Consider the following 24,791-nt stretch of genomic DNA (forward strand, 5'->3'; position numbering starts at 1 on the left):
TCGACAATGCTGTAACCTTTTATGCTCAACACTATTCAAACAGGGTGCGATGACACGCTTCTTTTTGTCGGATTATTCGAAAGCTGTCCACCGTCTATTATAAAAGAAGTATAGCCTATGGTTGTGTCCGAACGTTTATTAGAGCAATGTGCAAATATTTGAAATAAATCGATCAAGAACGTTTCTAAATTTTTGGTAGCAACATTTACCCTTTATATAGTACATATATATTTATACATTAAAAATACAGATAGCCCACGTTCATCCGAATATTTATGAGAGTATCATGTAAAAATCTGAAGTGCATTGCGCAGTAACTTTTCGAGGTTACTGGTAACAATATTTCCCCTTTATATATTCCATATTTATTTATATGTTGCAAAAATATATAGCCTATGTCTGTCCCAATGTTTATCAGGTAATGTGTATAAATTTTAAGAATATTAGTCAAGAAATATTAGAGATTTTTGATAACGATGTTAAACGACTTGTCTTTATATAGTAGTACAGATAACATTAGCGACTGAACCGTTTTCCTCTCTAGTGCTCCATATACTACTTATCATGGGCTTGTCAATGCCTGGACGTTTCCCTCTCCGTGGCAATGTGCAACCCTCACGGCCACCATCATGCTTGGCTTGCTTGGCCAGACACGTTTACGGCACGTTCTTTTCTTTTGACATCGCTCGTAATACCTCGTAACATTACAAGAGTTAAACACGTTTAAAAAACGGGGTAACGCCTTTGTAAGCAGACATTTTTTGGCAAGGTCTGCAGTGACTGTGTGAAGTGAACGTAAGCAAACAGACTGTCAGCCAAAGTAAGTAACAAACAGTTTCCTTGATTCCACTACACTGTTTGTATTGTTATGACTTCTATCAAGTCTACCTTCTACAGTTATGCTAAACCTCTGTAAGCTTTAGTACCCTCCAGGAGAACGGCTTTTTATGAAAGAATTGTCTTTTGGGCACATAAACTGATTATAGTAACAACTCGCTTTTATCCTAAACATTTGCCTGGTGCAAATAACAGCGTGTTCCTTCTTGCAAGAACGCAGCATTGCATTTGCTCCTAGCCAAACACGTTTCGTCCTAATTGCGGCATTGTCTATGGCCGCTTATTTGATTCTTGTGGAAGTGTAGTAGCATAAAATTTTAGTTTTAAAATTACTGAAATTAGATTTAAAGCATATTTTTACATTAAACTTAATTCTTTTGTGCCTTATCTTAGAAGACTATCTGCAAGTGCGCGAACAAATCCTAAGAGTGCAAGCCTTAAGTGTTTGCTTGATAGCAAGCTAGCTTATCATTTATTCAGTACAACAAATATTGGTACTTTTTACAATTGAAATATTATTTCCTGCTTGACTTCCAGAAAATGCCTAACACTCGCGTCAGGCATAACTTCACGCTGTTTCTAAAGTTCAATATCGCAGCGGGAAGTGCGTACAAGAAGGAGGCCCCTACTATTTATGTGGTGCATCTGATTCTTCCGACCAGTTTCTCAAGCCAGTGGAACCCAAAGAGGGAAATTCCGGTCAGTGTGCCCTCGGGACCAAAGCGCACAGTTACGGGCGGGAACCAAGCAATCAGCTGGTGCGCTGCTCAATCAAGGTTGATCATGGAGATGCTGGAGGAAACGAAGTACCGTACCACAATCATAGTGCCTAGGAGAGAACACATTTAACCAGATAATCTGAATATATTATGCAGCAGTAATTAATATTTGCTTGTACATACAAATATCTTGGACTGAAGTCAGAGGTAAAGAGCTCTCTAATGCTTCACCGGTTGCCAATGGAAAAGATTACCAAATGAATATTGTCCCATATTTATAGAGAAACTGTACCTTAGAGACGAGCTACTGAGAGAACTGCGAGCAATCAGAGAGAAAGACAGTGTACCATGGCACGATAGCTACGGGCTTCAGAAGCACACATGATCGTGCGTTTTGCACATGCATGCACTAATGTCTATCACCTCTACAGGGCACGAACATGCATGTGCAAGCATCAGTTCGTACCCGAAATATGTCGAACTTAGATGACGAGACGCTTGTATGACTGTTCAAAGATAGAGAATGATTTCCGGAAGCGGCCGAATTTTCCTCACTGTGCTGGCTGAATTGATGGAAACCACACATAGTTCCTACAGTTGCAGATGGCCCATTCTATTTCAGTTACAAACATACAGTATTGTTTTCTTGCCATAGCAGAAGCAAATTTTAGATATGTGTTAGTTCAAAAATTAGAATACAAATCAGTGTGGAACATTAATACTGTGTATTTAAGCTTCTAATATGTGTTCGTTCCTCCAAAAACCGACAGAATATTCCATAAGTATTTGTGTTACATTTCGACACAAGCGACAAAATATCGCGTGAATGTGTTCTTCACAATAAAGAATTTTAGAAAACTTCTGAAAGTCATTGCACATTTGAAAGAGACTAAAGTCGCAAACAGTTAAAACTGCCATATGTATCCATGAAGTGAGTCAGTCTTGAAGCCTACTCCCGATGTTATTTAATCTGTAAACTGAGCAAGCAGTAAAGGAAACCAAAGAAAAATTTGGAGTAGGGAATCAACGCCAGGGAAAAGAAATATAAACTTCGAGTTTTTCCGAGGACGCTGTAATTCTGTTAGAGGCAGAAAATGACTTGGAAAAGCAGTTCAACAGACTGGACACTGCCCTGAAAGGAGGATGTAAGACGAACGTCAACAAAAGCGAAACGAAGATAATTGAACGTAGTCGAATTAAATCAGGTGATGCTGAGTAAATTAGATTAGGAAACAAGACACTTAAATTAGTAGACAAGTTTTGCTATATGGGCAGCACATTAACTAATGAAGGCCGAAGTAGAGAGGGTATAAAATGTAGACTGGCAATCGCAAGAAAAGCGTTTCTGAAGCGGAAAAAATTATTAACTGTGAATATAGATTTAAGTGTCAGCAAGTCTTTTCTGAATGTATTTGTCTGGAGTGCAGCCATGCATAGAAGTGAAACATGGACGGTAAACAGTTTAGACAAGAAGAGGATAGAAGCTTTTGAAATGTAGCGCTACAGAAGAATGCTGAGTCTTAGGTGGGTACAACATGTAACTAATGAGGAGGTACTGAACAGAACTGGCGAGACAAGAAATTTGTGGTACAACTTAACTAACAGAAAGGATCGGTCGACAGCACACATTCCGAGAGATCAAGGGGTCACTAATTTAGTGCTGCAGAGACGTGCGACGGGTAAAACTCGTAGAGATGAGATGAATACAGTAAGCAGATTGAGAAAGCTGCAGGTTGCAGTAGCTATTAAGAGATAAACGGGCTTACATAGGATAGAATAGAATGGAGAGCTGCATCAAAGCCGTCTTCGGACAGATGACCACAACAACAACAACAGGTTCATACAACACGTAAGTGTTACGGACATGCTTCGGGAACTCAAATGAGAATCTCTGGAGGGAACGCCACGTTCTTTACGAGGAACACTACTGTAAAAATTTAGAGAACCGGCATTTGAAGCTGACTGTAGAACGATTCTGCCGCTGCCAACATACATTTCGCGTAAGGACCACGAAGACAAGAGAAATTAGGGCTCTTATGGAGTCATATAGACAGTCGTTTCCCTCGCTCTATTTGCGAGTAGGACAGTAAAGGACTAGCAGTGGTACAAGGTGCACTTCGCCACAAACCATACAGTGGTTTGCGGAGCATGTGTGTATAAGTAGTTCAATTGGTTCAAATGGCTCTGGGCACTATGCGACTTAACTGCTGAGGTCATCAGTCACCTAGAACTTAGAACTAATTAAACCTAACTAACCTAAGGACATCACACACATCCCTGCCCGAGGCAGGATTCGAACTGGCGACCGTAGCGGTCGCTCGGCTCCAGACTGTAGCGCCTAGAACCGCACGGCCACTCAGGTCAGCTAAGTAGCTCAATTCTTTGGATTCATGATTGTAGGGACATTTAAAGGCATTGGTGTATGCCCAATCCGTAGACTATGTGCAGACTTTACATGAGTCGGTGACCAATACATGTAACGCAATCCGAGTACAGTCAGGTTGTGAACATATTGCTAACTGCGAGTGTCTCTTTTTTGCTCTGTACATAGATCTTTGATGGTATAGAATATTTTTTTGTTTTCTTCTATAGTATGAAAGGTGACTATGTTTTGCTTCACTTATGATGCTAAGCGAATTTCTTATGTTGTAGTATATAAAACACCTTCTTTTTATCTTCTTTATAATAGTTTTATTGAAATGCGCTGTGTAAACTGGCGTGGGTTGTACACATCAGACAGAAAAACACGAAAAGTACTGGTCGAGCTCTTATGCTTCGATTGTGGTTTGAGCTAAGTTTCGATGTGAAGGTTACAAAAGAAAATGTTAGTGTGTTTGGCTACTGTGAACTTTGTGGAGTACCTACTCGTATAAACAGCAGTGACAATGTACAGCTGCGCGGAGTGGTAGCGTGGTTCGAGGCAAGATGTCATGGATTGCGGCCCCTCCAGCCGGAGGTTCGCGTCCTCCATCGGGCGTGGGTGGGTGTGTTGTTCTTAGCGTATGTGAGTTTAAGTTAGTTTAAGCAGGATGTAAGTATGGGGACCGATGACCTCAGCAGCTTGGTCCCTTAGGAATTCACACAAAAAATGGTTCAAATGGCTCTGAGCACAATGGGACTTAACATCTGAGGTCATCAGTCCTCTAGAACTTAGAACTGCCTAAACCTAACTAATCTAAGGACATCACACATATCCATGCCCGAGGCAGGATTCGAACCTGCGACCATAGCGGTCGCGCGGTTCCAGACTGAAGCGCCTAGAACCGCTCGGCCACACGGCCAGCGGAATTCACACACTTTTGAACATTTTTGACAATGTACATGACAGTGGACATCGATTGTCGCTGTTAGAACCGAACTGTTTGCTTCTAACTGAGTTGTATAAGCTAATTCTTATCCTGTTTAAATTAATGAACTGCCACTCCCATTAAGACATTGCCCGCCGCCGTGGAATCATTTAAATTGTTTCTCACGAGTGGGACTGTTCTCTCCAGAACTTTGAGTTCACCATTGGATACTCATGCTAAGAGCGGATGGGCTGAAGATCCGCGATCGGTGAGATACAGTGAATGGTTCATCGTCATAAAACTGAATACGGGACATTGATAACAGAATCGTGTGTGTAAAGAACGTAGTAATCGCACACAAGCGAACCAGGATCTACACAGTAACAACTACGTCTAACCGGCTTGTAACCAAAGGAATGAGACGAAGAATAAAATAACTGCCAGGAGAAACATACACCAGGCAAGAGGAGATATTTTCTGCCATTACATGATCGATGGAACCATTGTAATTACGCTAATTACGCTGTCAACGACTTTTCTTTCTTTCTAGGGGTCTTAGTCCCGCGTCACGAGGGGTCGGCCTCGTCACTATTGATTTGGCAGTGTTAGTCGCAGAGGGTGGCCGGATGCCCTTCCTGCCACCACCCCGAATCCCCCGGGACGGAATTAGTGTACCTCAGCTGTCTACGTCTAGTGTAAGGCATGGAATAGTGCGAATGTGTTCAAATATCTGCGAATCGTGTAACTGAGGCGGAACGTGGGGGTCAGCCCGGTATTCACCTAGCGGAATGTGGAAAACCGCCTAAAAACCACATCCAGGCTGGCCGGCATACCGGCCCTCGTCGTTAATCCGCCAGGCAGATTCGATTCGGGGCCGGCGAATTACGCTGTCACCGACTACGAACAGATAACCTGCAAGGTAAAACTATGGCTCTTTCTGTCACTGAGTAAAGATCCAAAACACTTTAAACACTTAAAATTGTAATTTCTTTTGTCGTTGCAAGAAACTTTCCTAACATTTGCTTTCCTTAAAATACATTAGTTCCTGCAAAGAGCGTTTGTAATGTATGTTGACATTGCTGTACGGTACGTTGATCATTATGACTCTGAGACCGTCTAACCCCAACTGAATGAAACAGTTTTTCTGTCGTAGGCGTTTTGTCTTTATTTTTTGCAAGTCATCTTCAGTGGCAGATTTCATGGGCGCTGATGTATGTGTTGTGTTCTTGCCTTGTGTTACAGCTGTTATTCTTCTGGTAACTTCCATTTGAAATTTCGTTTTCACACTTCACAGCACCAGGAATTGAACACGTTTTGATTTTATATAAGTTGTTCATGTTGCTACGTGCGTTCTGGTATTTGGTGGTAAGTAAGAATATTTGCAGCCGAGATCACGTACTGAAATATTTTCATTTGTTTAGCGACCCGTTTCGACAGTCTAAATGTCATATGCGGATCTTCTGGAAATAATGCCGGCCGCGGTGGTCTAGCGGTTCTAGGAGCTCAGTCCAGAACCGCGCGACTGCTACAGTCGCAGGTTCGAATCCTGCCTCGGGCATGGATGTGTGTGATGTCCTTAGGTTAGTTAGGTTTAAGTAGTTCTAAGTTCTAGGGGACTGATGACCACAGATGTTAAGTCCCATAGTGCTCAGAGCCATTTGAACCATTTTGGAAATAATGATGGAGTGTGCTCCAGAAGCAGAACTAAAATATTTCAACATTCGATTTTCGCTGCAAAAATTCTTATTTGATTTTATTTATAGGCGGTCCCAAAGTAATAATTATCAACGTACTGTAATACTATATGTATGTGAGGACGACAGGACCATAAAAGTTAAAAATGCTACGTTGACATTCTTGAACCTCCATTAACAGTAGTCATGATTATTTACCACCTCTGTCTTTATCTAATACTTTATTGTAGTTTTTTTGCATATGTTTTAAGGAATGTTTTGGAGGGGAGTGCATTTATATGTGTGTACAGTGTTTTTATCAGGTGCGTTCACGGTTTTGTAGTGACGTGTGGTAACTCGCGTAAGTTGTGGCGCCCGCCATTCGATTCCGCGCGCTGACCAATCATAGAAAGGCTTCTCGTTTGCTACTGGTGCAAGGCATGCTGTCAGTGGGAACTTTGAATTTAACAGCTCTCCAACTACGTCAGTTGTCTTTACATTTGCTGGAGCGTCAGATTACAGCATACTCATGACCCTGTGCCAGTTTCTTGCTTTCCAGCTATAATTGAACAAAATTACAGACTATTCCATCATTATTAACGACATTAAGTATGGAATTTTATGCGATTTATGTTCGTTTGGAGATCGCTACCAAATTCTTAGATGGTTACTTTACTTAAATTTGAAAGAAAAACGGATGGTTCAAATGGCTCTGAGCACTATGCGACTTAACTTCTGAGGTCATCAGTCGCCTAGAACTTAGAACTAATTAAACCTAACTAACCTAAGGACATCACACACATCCATGCCCCAGGCAGGATTCGAACCTGCGACCGTAGCGGTCACGCGGTTCCAGACTGAAGCGCCTTTAACCGCACGGCCACACCGGCCGGCGAAAAACGGATGCTTCTGAGTGTAAGTAATCAAAATTACGTAGAGTAGAGCTCTTATAATTGTTTTCTTCCCATAAGGCTAAATTTCGTGACAGCACTGAGTCACATTCTCCAGAGGATGTATTTGAAAGACTGCTAGATTGACTGCGAAGGGCTGAAGGATGTCTCAGGTACGTGTTAACCACAGGCAGAAGTTTCTATAGAGTCTGATTCTGCGGGAGTGAAAGGACAGATCGGTCCATTATCTCAATAGGTATTGGTTTCCGGACATATCATTATGGGAACTTTCCTTCTAGTTTTAACCAATACTTCCTCCTGTACGATTATCCATCACTTTTTTTTAAACACTTAGTATTGCTAGACTGATAGGTGTCAGTCCTAGTCAAATTTCGTCCCTAGAGGTGTGTGTGAGGGTGAGACGGGGTGACATAGAACTAACTGAAAACGACAGATATTGGTGCCGAATCCGTAGCATTCGTAGTTGCTATGTTGAGTACTAAGAGTCCTTTTGACTGTTGACCCATTTGAAATGGGAGTGAGTGTGGAGATGGGTGGGGACGGCACGTGTCAAGAACATGTCTGGAATGTGTGGAGAAATTTCAGCTATTCTTTATGAATGAAACACATGCAACACTGGCGTATATTCTACAATATCATTTCTTGTTAACGAATCGGTTTTCGGCAGTTACATCATCATCAGGTACATCGATTCGTAATTCGAACATTAACATTTTTCATCTCTGCAACTGGAGTTCTATCCACATGCACTAGTTCAAAATCTTTCATCCAACAAAATTTCACTGCACCACAAGTGCTTACTTATCTTCCTACCTGATGATGGCGTAACAGCCAAAAAGCGGTTCGTGTAACAGATAATAAATATTGTACAATATTACACCATTGTTGAGTGTGTTTCATTCATGGTGTATGAAATATTCTGTCAAGAGTCGACGTCACAGTCAATCAATGAACCATTCTTGGTACACATAACTCTTAAAATCAGGAAAAAAGATATTGTGACTAACAAATGCCTAACACCTGTAGCTGTGGAGTTGCTGATGATGTAGTGGCTGTCCTTGTCTAACATTAATGACTGCTCCTTCATGAATGCAACGCGTACCAGAACACTGAATTGCTCGTGTCGCCAGTATCTGTATGTGCTTCATGATTTTCTGGCAACTCCTTAATCTTGTTGCAACATCTTTGACGAGGAGCGTACCTTTTTTATGTCATCTCACTGGCATGCGCAGGAGGCAAATAAAGATTCAGCTGAGCTTACGCAAGACGTTGTAAATACATTCCCGATCTTTCTTGTCAGTTCAGCAAGTGTAACGATATGGCGGAGCCTTATCACGTGAGTGTTTGGAGCCCTACGCGCCTGCACCTCGTTCTTGATCAGGCCCCCACAACCGCACGAGTGGTCGACTGTGAAGAGCGGACAAATTTAATAGCTGGGCGGCGGCCATTAGAGTGGTAAACTGACGGGCGGAGTTCGAATGTTTATACATCGCTTTTGGTTACAAAATGCCTTCCCTTGAGTTAGGTCGCAAACATAATGCCTCATTTAAATACGTTACTACAATATACTTTTTAATTTATGAACAAACAGCAACTAGTCACTGTTTATGAATTTATCTTACGTACTACATGGAATCTGCCGTAGCTAAAAGTTATGTACTGGACCCCTAGCATTTTTCGTAGTTCATTTACGATAGATGTACGCAAAATGCATCAAAATACTCGAAGATTTGCCCACTATATTAATAGATTTTTCTGACTCTACCAAAGATTTTATGTCGAGAAGTGCGTTATATATGGCATAGTGCTTTGGCAACTCACGACCAAATTATCAAGTTTCAATCTAACCTAGACCATGAAAACACTACCGATCAGCCAACTTTCTTCAAAATGATCAGAACATATAAAATGGTATTCTGTCGGTCGGAAATCTTGTCTCCTGACAGCGTGTAACCATTTTTGTAACAGCTGTGGTTTTGAGAAATGAAACCTGCAAATAGATGCACAGACATTATGCTAATACCGTGTTACAAAAACATTTATTAAGTAAGTGCACTGTCATACAAAACAACTTAAAATATTCACATACCTGTGAAATGTAATATTCGTTCCTTTCTCGAATTTATTTGTACAATTAATCGCTGCACGACTCTTCACCATTGTACTTCTTTTGATTGGAACGTACAGTCAGTAGAATTACGAGTAACAAATACTGTATGTACGCCCCAACAAATATACAAGGTTGAATCAGGGTCTTCATAAACAACAATACTACACAACACATCAGACTACAACCACTATAATGGCGTTCAGCCGAAGGTTCAAATTATCCCGCGACGGCAGCGCCATCAGTGAGTCTAGTTATTTTTTACAAGGTCTTTGTTCATGATATACGGGTAATGGCGGGCCTCGCTCGCCGCCAGGCGCAACCCGCCTCCCCCCGCCTGGAGGCCGCGCTATTTCTGGTCGCCTGAGCAAGCAAACAGCCGAGCATCGAATGGTGGCGGCGCCGCACAGCGGGGCCTGCGCTGCGCCCTCTTCACCGCGGGAACTGCACTCAGTGAGCGATCAGACTCGCCGTGAACGTGAGGATGTGGGACGTGTCAGTCCAAGGAAATCTCTGACTCACTGAGAAGCCGAAACATGGTGACCATTGCCCACCTCGGATTTGAAAGCCGCCTGGCCGCGTCTCGGGCGCGTGAAGCGGTGAGGAAAGAACATAAGCGGGGCAGAAACGGATCGGGTATGGTTCTAGCGATGGTACGGGGGAACTCCACTGACGTGAGCGAATTTGACAAAGACCAGATTGTTATGGCCTGGCGAGTAGGAACGAGCATCTTGCAAACGGCCAAGCTGGTCCGTTGGTTGCTACTATCGCGAGCATCTGTGGACAGTGGTTGGAGGACGCTGAATCCACGGTGATTAGGCCATATGTTGTCGACGCCTCGTCAGATAACGTGGAGGATGGAGGCTCGCCTACTCTGAAAAGTAGGGTAGGCAGCGGTCTGTGGCAGATCTGACAATAGCGTACAGTGCTGGTGGAGACACAAGTGTTTCACAACACTCCATTCAGCGCACACTGTTGAACAAGGGCTGCGCATCAGAACACTCCTGTCAGTCCCCTTGTTGATCCACCGACGTCGTCATTTACGATTGAGCAATCATAGAGACTGGACCGTGAACTGACGGGAACGCGTCTCCTGATCGGATGATTCACGTTTCTTGTAACAGCTGTAACGGCACAGATATCAGGCCTGTACTTCACGGATCGAATATAACCTTACGCTCCTTTGCTACAGTGCAGCGGCATGGCTGATGGGGACGCCCCATAGTTCTAGAAGGGACAGATTGGCACCTGGAAGTGGTTTTGGCGCTTTGGAGTAAGTAAGTTGCGTCAGAACCATCACGCGAGTAGGATTTGAGAAAGTCGATCGTGGTTAGAATGCCAATTTTGAAACTCACATGAAATTCGTATCGGGGGGAATGAGTGGATATACGATTGTACGGTAAGAAATCGACAGTGGTAAACTCGTGTAAGCTCGTGATTGATAAGTGAGTGTGATTGTAGTGTGACTGCGATCGGAACAAGTGGGAACGTAATACTTGAATTTAAAGAGAAATAAATTAACTGTGATACAGAAGTGTTGACATACTGCAACCTCTTCATTGTTATTTGATTCAAATGGTTCAAATGGCTCTAAGCTCTATGGGACTTAACATCTGACGTCATCAGTCCCCTAGACTTAGAACTAAATAAACCTAGCTAACCTAAGGACATCACACTCATCCATGCCCGAGGCAGGATTCGAACCTGCAACCGTAGCAGTCGCGCGGTTGCGGACTGAAGCGCCTAGAACCGCTCGGCCACAGCGGCCGGCTATTATCTGAATTTATGGAAATGAATGACTTATAGAACTGTGCGGCGGAAGAGGGAGGGCATGCGTTGTAGGCTAACGGTCACAGCATCACTTACCGGCGCATGTACCTTCGGAGTAACTTCGCACTCTGGCTACGTATGAATCTCCGATGCCTCATTTTCCAACCAGCCAGACTACAGCAAGTGATAGTCAAGTATATGTCAATAAATAGTATGGAGTGACAGTTTACAAACTAGATCGACGATCGTATTGGGATCCACCGCCATACAGGCGAACGGCTGATCGAAACATCCTTGGCGTCATGGACGCAGACCGTTGAGGACAGTATTGCAGTGAGGTGACAAACAAGCACATACACAGATGGCGGTAGTATCGTGTACACAAGGTATGGAAGGCCAGTGCATTGGGGGGGCTGTCATTTGTACTCAGGTGATTCATGTGAAAACGCTTGCCATGGTGCCAAGACTGTAACGACTGGACCAACGAGGAGTTGCTTCGCGTGCTCTTTCGGACAAGAGTAGATTCAGTCTGATGGACGTACCAAATGGCTGTGAGCACTATGGGACTCAACATCTGAGGTCATCAATCCCCTAGAACTTAGATCTACTTAAACCTAACTAACCTAAGGACATCACACACATCCATGCCCGAGGCAGGATTCGAACCTGCGACCGTAGCATTCGCGACGTTCCAGACTGAAGAGCCTAGAACCGCTCGGCCACACTGGCCGGCGATGGACGTACCCTCACATGGCGAGAGGTGGGAACACGAACCGCATACAGGGAAATTGTCGAACGTGATAGTTTTGCTGATCGAACTGTTACAGTGTGGGGAAGCATCATGTTGCATGGACGTACTGACCTCCAAATCATCGAACACAGTACCCTCATCGGTCAACGATATAGGGACACTGTACTCATTCCACAACTGCGTCTTTCCAGGGGTGCATTCGGCTCTGACTTCATTGCTATGGATGACAATAAGCGACCGCATCGAGAAAGCGCAGGTGGAGGCGCTTCCGAAAGGAGAGGTTATTTGGCGAATGGACTGGGCTGTCCGTTCCCTTGACTTATTCCCCATCAGTCTCATGTGGGATGGGTTGGGGAGATGTATTGCAGCACGTCCACGAGTCCAGGAGTTGTCAACCGCACTGCACCTGGTGGCGGACGGAACGCCCTAACACAAGAACTCCTTACCAGCCTTGTGGCTAGGACGGAACATGTTGCATAGCACGCGTTGTCGTCTGTGGAATCACATAGCCTGTTAAGAGCCATGTTCTAGGTTTTGCAATGTCCAGGCGACCATCATGAATCGCGACGACTTCAGTGCAATTATTGTCTTTGGATGAAAGTGTTATTTCTGTTCGTGTCATTGCGTATTTCTTTCGGTTACCCTCTCTACTGTATTGTAACAGGTCTTTCTGTGCTTGGTTCAGATATCATCGAGATTGTTACTTGGCAGTGTCAGATCATGCGAAAGTTATTTTGATCCTCAAACTTTGCACACCAGCGAATTTTATACACTACTTCAATTAATAATAAAATTAAGAACAAATTTCGGTAGCAGTGACAGGACAGGATAGCATACAGTGAAACTGGTATGAGAAGCTCTTTGACTCTTGTTCTTATGCGCAAGATTTCTACTACCATTTCTAGACATGAAATTGGGCCTAATGAAACAATTTGCGAAAGTCTTGTCAAAACATGGAGAAGGTCTCAAATACTTCTGCAAAACTTTCTTATCTTTTTCTTTGGGGAAGCTCATCTGTCCTTTGACTGGTTCGATGTAGTCTGCAGCGACTCCCTGTCCTGTGTCAGCTTATTCATCTCTGAGAAGTACTTTCATCCAACATCCACAATTGTTTGTTGGATATATCATAATCTCGGGGTTTCGCTACAGTATTTACCCTCTAAAGCTCTCTCTAGTACCATGGAAGTTATTCCCTGATCTCTTAACACGTGTCCTATCATCCCGTTCCTCGTTGTTGTAAATGTCTTCCACATACTTCTATCCTCGGTGTTTCTGCGGGGAATCTCCTCATTCGTTACCTTATCAGTCCACCTAATTTTCAACATTCTTCTGTAGCACCGCACCCCAAGCGCTTCGATTGTCTTCTGTTGCGGTTTTCCCACTGTCCACATTTCACTATCATTCAGTCCTGTGCACAGGACATACTTTCTCAGAAATTTCTTCCTCAAATTGAGGCTTATGTTTTATACTGGTAGAGTTCTCTTGTCCAGGAATGCCATCTGCTTATGTTAACGTGCTTTTCATGTCCTCCTTGCTTCGACCGCCATAGTTTATTTTGTTTACAAGGTAAAAGAATTTCTTTACTTCGCCTGTTTCGCGACGCCCAATTTCTAGATTAATTTGATCATTAATCTCATTTGCCCTCCTTCTAATTACTTTCGCCTCTTCGGTTTATTCTCCGTCCATAATCTGCGTGCAGTAGATAGTTCATTTCGTCCAGTATGTTCTGCAGATCTTCCTCCTACTAGTGTGGAAAGCAATGTCTTCAGCTAATCTCCTCATTGCTATCCTTCTAAGCCTTTCTTTTATTTCCGTCATTGCTTCGTCGATGTACGGATTGGACAGTACAGCAGAAAGACTGCATCTTTTCAGTCCAAGGACTTCGTTGTTGGTCTTCCATTCTTATTACAGCTTCTTGGCTGTTATAGCTATTGTAAATTACTCTTTTTTCATATAGCTTTCTCAATTATCAAAATCAAATCAGAAGAAGACGTATTTCTTGGGCGTGACATTCCAAAAATGACGTTAGATTCCAACTTTTGATCAGAAATGACTGTGAGTGAGACAGCGGCTTATGTATCACGCAGATAAGTTTTTACCAAGTTCTTTGACAATAAAATAACCCATTTTCTGTTGTAGCAAACGTACTGTAAAATTTCAAGACGTTAGGCGACTTGATGAACCCCGAGATTCAGTTTTTGAACGGTCTCGCCTTGATCTTTCCCCTGCAATTTTGCGAGATGTCAGTGAGGAACAAGGTGAACACCTGTCTCAAGATATTAGAATGATGGGAAGACGATATCAGGACCGCTGGAATACGAGTACGAGAGGGGTGACTCTTGCTGACTTCACCGATGGCTACAGCAGACAGTGCACCAGGAAAAAAAAACTATATTACATGCTTTAAGAAGAGAGAAAGAAATGTAAGCCAATGGACACATAATTCGTTGCAATAAGGAGATGTTTTAACATTCGTACTTCAATAAAAGCTTTGTATATACTGAAGAATAAAATTACTTTTCACTCCAGTCGCATGTGTAATCTTTCCAGTTAATAAGAAAGTGGAACAGTGTTAAAACTGTACGTGAAATGAAGAACTCTAGGGTCAGATACGGATTCGTAGCCTAAAATAGAACACGTGATTAGGCTGTTACAAAACGAAAAGTAATAAAATATTTCTTGTTAACTTCTGTTGTTTTTATGAGGGGACTTCAAAAACGAAGTCACGCATTATCGTGGCAGGCAGAGTAACTTCTGTTGAATGCTGCACTACACTTCGCATTGACACAGGTACACAATACTCTTTCTCAACAAAGTCTTCAAGTCTCTGTAAACACCGGTCGGAACTTTCTCGAAATAATTCAATTTCTGTACAGTAGAAATCCGCTCCTTGGACACGGAGACATTCGGGACCTGGTGTGTCAACGTCCTCATCGCAGGAAACCTCTCTCCACCTATATGTTCTTTCAAGCTGTCGGAAATATGGAAATCGTGTGGTGGAAGATCAGGACGTCCCAGTCAGCTCCACGCACGTTTGTGTAGTGCGGCCTCGATCAAATCGTTGGCACCATTTCTGTACGGCAGGAGGCGTCATTGCATTTGGTCCATACGCTGCCAGATTTTCACGGAGAACCTTTGTGAAACATAGACGTTTTGTCCATGTGAATAGTACTGTCCCGCGTACATCAACTCTGGAGGACGTTTCCATTTTCTGCGTCATTTAACTCTCACAATGCGATCCTCCTCTTTTCCGTACTGCAGCACAACCGTGTCTGCAGTAAACCCGGAACATGTAAACTCTTCTGACAATGCGTCACTTTTGTGACGAAATGGTCTTAGCGTGGAATGACACGTGTAACTATCGTTCTAAAGTCATTAAGTACATATCACCTCTTTCGCACCATAACCCTGCCACTGGGGACGAAATATCAGTGGGACTGTTAGCAACGAGCTAGCGACTACAAAGTCATTTTACATATATGTGCCACCTCCTCCCCGATCAGTGTACTTCCAGACAGCAATTGATGTCTACCCACGTTTGCTTGAAATTTCTCCAAATTCTGCAGAGTTGTAGTCTACATGGCATTCCTTCGTGCCACGGTTCCCGCTCATAGGGGATTTTTTTTCACTGGTCTGCGTTATCCATACAGCACTGGAGACTCGCCAGATCTTTTCTCCACTGTTAGCATACAGCTGGAGATAGGCGGGCACTATCTGTTCCCACGACCCGGAGGCGCCAGAGAAGAACGTGGAGGGACAGAGCACGCGTCGTGGCAGACACAGATCAGTGGCGGACCACGATCAGCGGCGGTCCAAGATTAGCGGCGGTCCAACTGCTCCCCCGTGTCTTCATGCAGGTTCTTCGTGGTCCTCGTAACAAACCGTAACCGTAGCGGTCGTTCGACATTACTGGCTCGAATGTTCATTGAAGTGGCAGTAAAAAGAGAAGAGATGATTTTGAAATGTCGTGTTATGCACTGAAGCGCCAAAGAAACTGGTATAGACATGCATATTCAAATACAGAGGTATGGAAACAGGCAGAATAAGTGCTGCCGCGTGGAGTGGCCACGCGGTTTGAGGCGCCATGTCACGGATTGGGTGGCCCCTCCCTCTCGAGATTCGAGTCCTCCATCGGGCATGGGTGTGTGTGTTGTTTATAGCATAAGTTAGTTTAAGTTAGTTTCAGTAGTGCGTAAGTCTAGGGACCGATGACCTCAGCAGTTTGGTCCGTTAGGCATTCACACACATTTGAATATTTGAACGCGGCGCTGCGGTCCGCACCGCCTATACAAGACAACAAGTGTCTGGCGCAGTTGTTAGATCGGTTACTGCTGCTACAATGGCAGGTTATCAAGACTGAAGTGACTTTGAACGTGGTATTATAGTCGGCGCACGAGTGATGGGGAACAGCATCTCCGAGGTAACGATGAAGTGGGAATTTTCCCATACGACCATTTTACGAGTGTACGGTGAATGTCAGGAATCCGGTAAAACATCAAATTTCCCACATTTCTGCGGCCAGAAAAAAATCCTGCTAGGACGGGACCAACGACGAGTGAAGAGAATCGTTCAATGTGACAGAAGTGCAACCCTTCCGCAAACTGCTGCAGATTTGAATACTGGGGCATCAGCAAGTATCAGCGTGCGAACCACTCAACGAAACATCATAGATATGGGCTTTCGGGATGGAAGGCCCACTCGTGTACCTTTGATGCCTACACGACACAAAGCTTTACGCTTCGCCTGGGCCCTCACCACTGACATTGGACTGATTCGAAACATGTTGCCTGGTCGGTCGAGCCTCGTTTTAAATTGTATCCAGCGGATGGACGTGTACGGGTATGGAGACAACCTCATGAATCCATGGACCCTGCATGTCAGCAGGGCACTGTTCAAGCTTATGGAGGATCTGTAATGGTGTATGGTGTGCGCAGCGCAGTTGGAGTGATATGGGACCATGATGTGTCTAGATACGACTCTGACAGGTGACACATACGTAAGCATCCTATCTGATCCCCTGCATCCCTTCATGCCCATTGCCCATTCCGACGGACTTGGACAATTCCAGCACGACAATGCGACGCCGCACACCTCCAGAATTGCTACTGAGTGGCTCCAGGAACACACGCTTCCGCTGGCCACCAAACTCCCCAGACATTAACATTATTGAGCATACCTGGGCTGCCTTGCATCGTGCTGTTCGGGAGAGATTTCCACACCCTCGCACTCTTACGGATTATGGACAGCCCTGCAGGATTCATCGTTACTCCCTCCAGCAGACATTAGTCATGTGCATGCCACTTCGTGTTGTGACACTTCTGCTTGCTCGTAGGGGGCCCTACACAATAATAGGCAGATGTACCAGTTTCTTTGGCTCTTCAGTGTAACATAAATGCAAGCAGTTTATGCTGTGCAAAAGTCACATACCCACTCACGTATTTTTAAAGTTTCACAAATTCGAGTTTATTTCCAATAAGAACACAGAAAAATCGAAAGTCACAGTTCACAGAGCCTGACCGAGTTTCTTGAGATCTTGGAGGTGGCTGAATAAACTATTATTAATTGCGTGACTTATCTTTAGAAAACCGTTGAAGTTCCACAGTATATGAAACTGTAAATTTCACAATGACTACACACTGAAACCTTATAGGTGCGGCTTGTATTACACACAATCCGAAAAGTAACAAGTTCATCAGATGCTGAAAAGTATCTCTGTCTGAAAGTACGAACTCTGAATAATTCGCACACGCGAACTAGCAGCTATTTCATCATCCATCATATACAACTTTTCCTAACATAGCCTGACAGCCTGCAACGGCGTACGAACCTAGACTCCCATCCAGATTAGCGCTGTTCACCCAGGAAACCTCGATAAGCACCACTGAAGCTGTAGTTCACCTACTTTGTTTCTTCGCTTGGTGTCCTCGGTGTCGACGTACTATTTGAAAAAATAGGGAGTGGACGTGCCATACTGTCTACTGTAAATGATGTAGCCGACAAATGCACAATTACGTTTCACAGGCTTTTACTGTCACTTTTCACCCTCCCCCCCATAATACACAGTTATATATGGTCCGTGCACTATTGCTCTAACTTCCCATACCATAAGCCTCATTAATAGTTCGCAGGCGAACATTCACATACTGCTACAATAGTTTACTGTTGACCATCTACGAGCAGTAAAAACATAACCACATAATTCACAGTTCTCTCGGAATAATCCGTATGGAACAGACACTGTCATTGTTTTAACACACGGCCTATTAATGTAACACTTATTTCACTGTTAAGTTGCTGCAGTGTTGTCGTTCTAACCAACACAGGTTCCTCCTCTGAAACTCGGCCGTGGAATGACTGTCTTGTGACCAAAAATCGGGCCCTTATATATCCACACAACAATAGGGGCCGAAACTATACGTTGTTATAAGTTAAACTTACAGAAGTTACAATTAAAACTTAACTCATTAAATCAACTGAATACATCGAAAAATTCCGTCTTTTTAACAGTTTCTTTTACTACAAGAGTTATGCAGAATTATTGTTTTAAATCGTAAAATTAACATATATAGTAACGCAAACAATACTTTGGACAAAACCGTTGATTACTTTGGGATTAATTAAGGGCTGCCTTTGCTAACATGTTTTGGAATAGAGCCAAATAGATCCTTTAAGAATACTATTAGTTGTTCCTCCAAATGTTTACAGTTATTACAGAATTTATATTTGTTTTTAAGTCAACAATAGTACGAAACAGTTATCGATTTCACCCTATAACGAAAGATACTAACTAGGAATAGTCAAAATAAATTAGAAAATCAATTACATATATAAAACTAAGCACAAAATTAGTTCTGGTGTTATATTCTTTAAAACTGAGGGTCATCCTTTCTCTTTTACGAAAACACAGATTATACCCACGTATGTTAATGGTAATTAGTTAGAAATGAAAAAAATGAATTTTAGGGAGGCAGATGACAAAACAAGAGGGGAAGTAAAAATATCCCGGCTTGCTTCGACACAAAGTCAGTAAACTTCTGAACGTGAAAATTGCTGAAATTCTGAATTTTAAGCTTTTATATACATATGATACATCAAATCACAAGGAAATTTTTCGAGAAATATTGTGCTGTTATCAGTTTTCTTTTATCTACGATAGTTTATTTATAAACAATAATTTTTTGATTTTCCTCCATTTTCGGATTTATAAGTGTAAATATTATCAAACAACTTAAATTATACATTAAACATTTTGCTACATATCTAATGTTTACAGTACCGCCGCTACTTTTAATGTTTCTCTATTTATTTAGTAATAAAACCTGTTTTTAACTGTGCAAAATCCACTTTTAAGACTCTCTCTTAAATATGTGAATAATTTCAGTAAAATGGTTCAAATGGCTCTGAGCACTATGGGACTCAACTGCTGAGGTCATTAGTCCCCTAGAACTTAGAACTAGTTAAACCTAACTAACCTAAGGACATCACACACATCCATGCCCGAGGCAGGATTCGAACCTGCGACCGTAGCGGTCTCGCGGTTCCAGACTGCAGCGCCAGAAACGCGCGGCCAATAATTTCAGTAAATCTACTGTCACAGCCGGATCCGAGGTGTATCCTTAAATACTTCGTTTGTTGTAATCGGTTAATACATTGCCGAGACATTCACCTTTACAGTTAAGGAATTATTTGTAACATTTAACTTACAATAATTTATAAACTAATGCAGATATCGAAGGCACCTCTTCACACGCGTAATCGTCCGTCTGCACTGCTTCAAATGAGCCTCTGGCTCGTCAGTGACACGTATGGTTCCGTATTTATTAATTTTGGAGTAAGCTTTAATTTTGTGAAAAGCGGCCATGAGAAACGAGCAGCCATTGTGCTGCCCAACGGACGGGTTTTCCCGGTCACGCGGTCACCTCAGCGGCCGGGGGAAGATAGTAGAAGTCCAGAGACAACTCCACCTGTGAAGCATAGTGTGAAACTGGCCCTCCACGTACTCCTGGCAAGCTGATTTCAGCTGTCAACACGAATATGATTTCAGCTGTTAACACGTCAACTGTGCGTCCGCGGTTGCGTGTTTGTGAGTGAATGAAGTGTCACTTCCCTTTACGATAGGTTGTCGTGTTACCACCGAATAGGTCATATGTTAATTTACCTATATCGGCCTTACGTTTTACAGAGCAGTTTTTATTGGGTCGAGTTTATTGAAAAAAAGACATTCTTGCTTTAACCTAGACAGATCAGGATGCCATTCTACAGCAGACAGGGGTACGATGGAGAGATGAAAATAATTTTATAAAATTCTGAAGGTGGTAGCGGTAAAACAGAGGGAGCGAGAAGCTATTTGCAATTTATACAGAAACCAGATGGCAGTTATAAGAGTAGAGGGGCATGAAAGGGAAGTAGTGGTTGACAAGGGAGTGAAACACGGTTGTAGACTATCTCCGATGATACTCAATCTGTATATTGAGCAAGCAGTAAAGGAAACAAAAAATAAATTTGGTGCAGGAATTAAAATCCATGGAGAGGAAATAAAAACTTTGAGGTTTGCCGACGACACTGTAATTTTGTCAGAGACAGCAAAGGACCTGGAAGAGCAGCTGAACGGAGTGGATAGTGTCTTGAAAGTAGGATATAAGATGAACATCAACAAAAGCAAAACGAGGATAATGGAATGTAGTCGAAGGAAATCGGGTGATGCTGAGGGAATAAGATTAGAAAATGAGACATTTAAAGTAGTAAAGGAGTTTTGCTACCTGTGGAGTAAAATAACTGAGTATGGTCGAAGTAGAGAGGATATAAAATGTAGACTGACTATGGCAAGAAAGCGTTTCTGAAGAAGAGAAATTTGTTATCATGGAGTATAGATTTAAGAGTCAGGAAGTCTTTTCCGAAAGTATTTGTATGGAGTGTAGCCATGTATGGAAGTGAAACATGGACGATAAATAGTTTAGACAAGAAGAGAATAGAAGCTTTCGAAATGTGGTGCTACAGAAGAATGCTGAAGACTAGATGGGTAGATCACGTAAGTAATGAGGAGGTTTTTGAAGCCATTTTGGCTATTTTTCGACCGTGACTGTCTCAAGAAATATGTAAGGGTTTTTTTAATTACCGCTACCAGTCACATAATTTGTCAACTATTGTATTATTTATTTATTTAGTGACATGTTTCGAGGGTTAAACCTCATCTTCAGGCTAAACGGCATTACAAAAACAACTTTACGATTAGGTCATACTGATATTACGTAGTATTTTCGTAAATGCTGTGGTCAGCTATGTTCTTCTGGCGTGGTAGTGTCGTGATGTGTTGCGGTGTATCCATTTCCGTGGCTCTCTTGGTCACTGTTCACAAATTGTCACTAATATAGCAGTAACTTGGAAACACGATCACAAACAGTTCTGTAGTGCAGTGGAGGTAACATGTAGCTAAATAAATAAGTAATACAATAGTTGACAAAGTTTGTGACTGGTAGCGGTAATTATTAAAAAAAACCTTTACATACTAATGAGAAGGTACTGTACAGAATTGTGGAGAAGAGGAAATTGTGGCACACCCTGACTAAAAGAAGGTACTGGTTGGTAGGACACGTTCTGAGGCATCAAGGGAAAACCAATGTAGTGCTGGAGGGTATCGTGGAGGGTAAAAATCGTAGAGGTAGACCAGGAGATGAATACACTTAGCAGATTCAAAAGGATGTAGGTTGCAGTAGTTATCCAGAAATGAAGAAGCTTGCACAGAATAGAGTAGCATGGAGAGCTGCATCAAACCAGTCTCTGGACTGAAGACCACAATAACACATACAGACTGAAGCGGCGAGTGAAAATTTGTGCCAAGGCCGGGAATCGAACCCTGGACTCTTGCTTTCTAGGCACGTGCGTTAGCCACTGAGCCACCTTGGCACAGTAGTTCACACAACTGCACGGATTACTCTGGCACGTCTGCCTCCTCGATCCAGATTCCGACTACCGCCCAAGTCTAAATTCCCCCTTGCACACGAACAGAAATTTGCACTCACTGCTTCAGTCTACACATATAAAATCATATGTGTATGAGACCAGTAAAGTCTCTAAAAATTATTTCAGATTAAAATATGTTCGAAAATATTTCTTCACGAATACATTCTAGATTACGAAATTTCATTTGACTGTTAACTACGTTTACTTTTATTTTACGATCTTTGTGTTTCTTGATACATTAATAACGCGATAATGCAATAGTTATTTCGTCAACAAGTAGAACATTAATTAAGACGAACATTAGTTTTACAGTGCGTCCAAGAGATGGCTGGCTTTCTTGCCTCTTGGAGCTCTAGTATCGCTCCACCTGGTAAACAGAAAAATTTTCACAGCAATGAACGACACGACTGTATGTTAGAGTGCGTTATGTCTGTGTGGGTGGGCCGATTTTTGAACCAGTGCCCTACCAGAAGGCGATACCAGAGCTGTAACCACTGCGCCACGTAACTGAGTGCACAATAATGATGAGAGGGGAAAAATCGGTTGATACCTACATTTGATGTTTTGAAGCTTGGGTTGTTCACATTCTTTGTTGGCGGTCTATACGAATACGTCCATAGCTTTGACTTCCTGAAGGCATTATTTCTGAGATTAAAGCTAGAATTCTGCTCGAGGTGAACATTTACTGCCACAGACTGGAAGCTAAAAGGCTCTGCGATAACTTCTCGATTTAATCGCTGCGGCTATCAAATATACGGGAAGCATTACATATTCATAAAACTGCAGAATCGACATCACTTATCGATTGTTTTTCAGTAGCTCTGCCAACATAGGCGCTTATCAGGCGGTCGATTATCGCATCGTTATCTTTATCACCTCAGGTGCGCATCGACTCGGTGAAAACTAACCAGCTATCTGTTCACGTGAGATTACGGCAATTGTGACAAGAAAACACGAAATCAGTCTGCTCGTTGTTTAGTCGTCGTTGTAATTCCCTCCTTGCAATAAGGAAGTACTTCCCACAAATCACTCAATAAATGTTCGACACTGATTTACGATAGACTAGGAGCAGAGACATCATCAGTCACAAGTGGTGGCAACATTCACTGCAGAATTGCAAGACAATGTGGCTTGTGTGAGACGCACAACAGCAGTATGCTGGTCACGAAATCGCAAGTTTCTGTGTTAAAACCCCTGACTTCTTAACGGTATACCAAACACTTAAGGACAGAATTGCAGTTGCTGAAATAAATATTTCCTTTTTAAAAACGATACAAACAACTTGTTCCTCGCAGAAACCTCATTCGTGGACAGTGAAAACTGTAAGCAGTTCAGCACTGCAGATCTGTTCTAGATAAACCACTAACGGCAATAAATCCTGGGAGAAAACATTTTATGCCCCATTGCTTGTACACGTTACTTACGACGGCGATGAAATTTCTGTTCCACACGAATTCTACAAGCACTATTACCAGTAACACGTATTTCACTGCCAAGTTGATGGCTAACTAAGGAATGAATCTTTTCCGACACTACACAACACCACCTCCTCAAATTTTGCTGTGCAAACAATTCTTTGACGAGAACCTCCAAAAAGACGTCTCTGGACTGAACGACCACGTTTCTCGTGCGTTTCTACCCACCAAATACGTTGTTGTGGTTGTTGTTCTGGTCTTCAGTCTAGAGACTGGTTTGATGCAGCTCTCCAAGCTACTCTATCCTCTGCAAGCTTCTTCATCTCCGAGTAACTACTGCAACCTACATCCTTCTGAATCTGCTTAGTGTATTCATCTTTTGGTCTCCCTCTACGATTTTTACCCCTCTCGATTCCCTCCAATACTAAATTGGAGATCCCTTGATGCCTCAGAACATCTCCTACCAACCGACCCCTTCTTTTAGTCAGGTTGTGCCACAATTTCCTCTTTTCCCCAATTCTATTTAGTACCTCCTCGTTACTTACGTGATCTACCCATCTAGTCTTCAGCATTCTTCTGTAGCACCACATTTCGAAAGCTTCTATTCTCGTCTTGTCTAAACTATTTATCGTCCGCGTTTCGCTTCCATACATGGCTAACTCCATACAGATATTTTCAGAAACTACTTCCTGACACTTAAATCTATACTCGATGTTAACAAATTTCTCTTCTTCAGAAACGAGTTCCGTCCCATAGCCAGTCTACATTTTATATCCTCTCTACTTCGACCATTATTAGTTATTTTGCTCCACAAATAACAAAACTCCTTTACTACTTTAAGTGTCTCATTTCCTAATCTAATTCCCTCAGTATCATGTGATTTAATTCGTTTTTGCTTTTCTTCTTGTTCATCTTATCTCCTCCTTTCAAGCCACTGTCCATTCCGTTTAACTGCTCTTCCAGGACCTTTGCTGTCTCTGACAGAAATACAATGTCGGCGGAAAATCTCAAAATTATTATTTCTTCTCTATGGATGTTAATTCCTACTCCAAATTTTTCTTTTGTTTCCTTTACTGCTTGCTCGGTATACAGATTGAATAGCATCGGAGATAGGCTACAACCCTGCCCCTCTCGCTTCACTACCACTGCTTCCCTTTCATGTCCCTCGACTCTTATAACTGCCATCTGGTTTCTGTACAAATTGTAAACAGCCTTTCGCTCCCTGTATTTGACCCCTGCCACCTTTAGAATTTGAAAGAGAGTATTCCAGTCAACATTGCGAAAATCTTTCTCTAAGTCTATAAATGCTAGAAACGTAGGTTTGCCTTTACTTAATCTATTCTCTAAGATAAGTCGTAGGG

At 42.6% G+C, this 24,791-nt stretch overlaps 1 protein-coding gene and 1 non-coding gene across 2 annotated transcripts in view; both read right to left on the reverse strand.

Annotated features, from left to right (window-relative positions):
* The window catches only part of LOC126161244 (uncharacterized), a 207,417-nt gene that overhangs the window by 111,408 nt on the left and 71,218 nt on the right, over positions 1-24,791 (reverse strand). The window lies entirely within an intron of this gene.
* Trnas-aga (transfer RNA serine (anticodon AGA)) lies at positions 21,887-21,958 on the reverse strand. Its single transcript has one exon. It is a non-coding gene; the product is annotated as a tRNA-Ser (tRNA).

Source organism: Schistocerca cancellata, chromosome 2 (assembly GCF_023864275.1).
Source record: "Schistocerca cancellata isolate TAMUIC-IGC-003103 chromosome 2, iqSchCanc2.1, whole genome shotgun sequence".
NCBI lineage: Eukaryota > Metazoa > Arthropoda > Insecta > Orthoptera > Acrididae > Schistocerca > Schistocerca cancellata.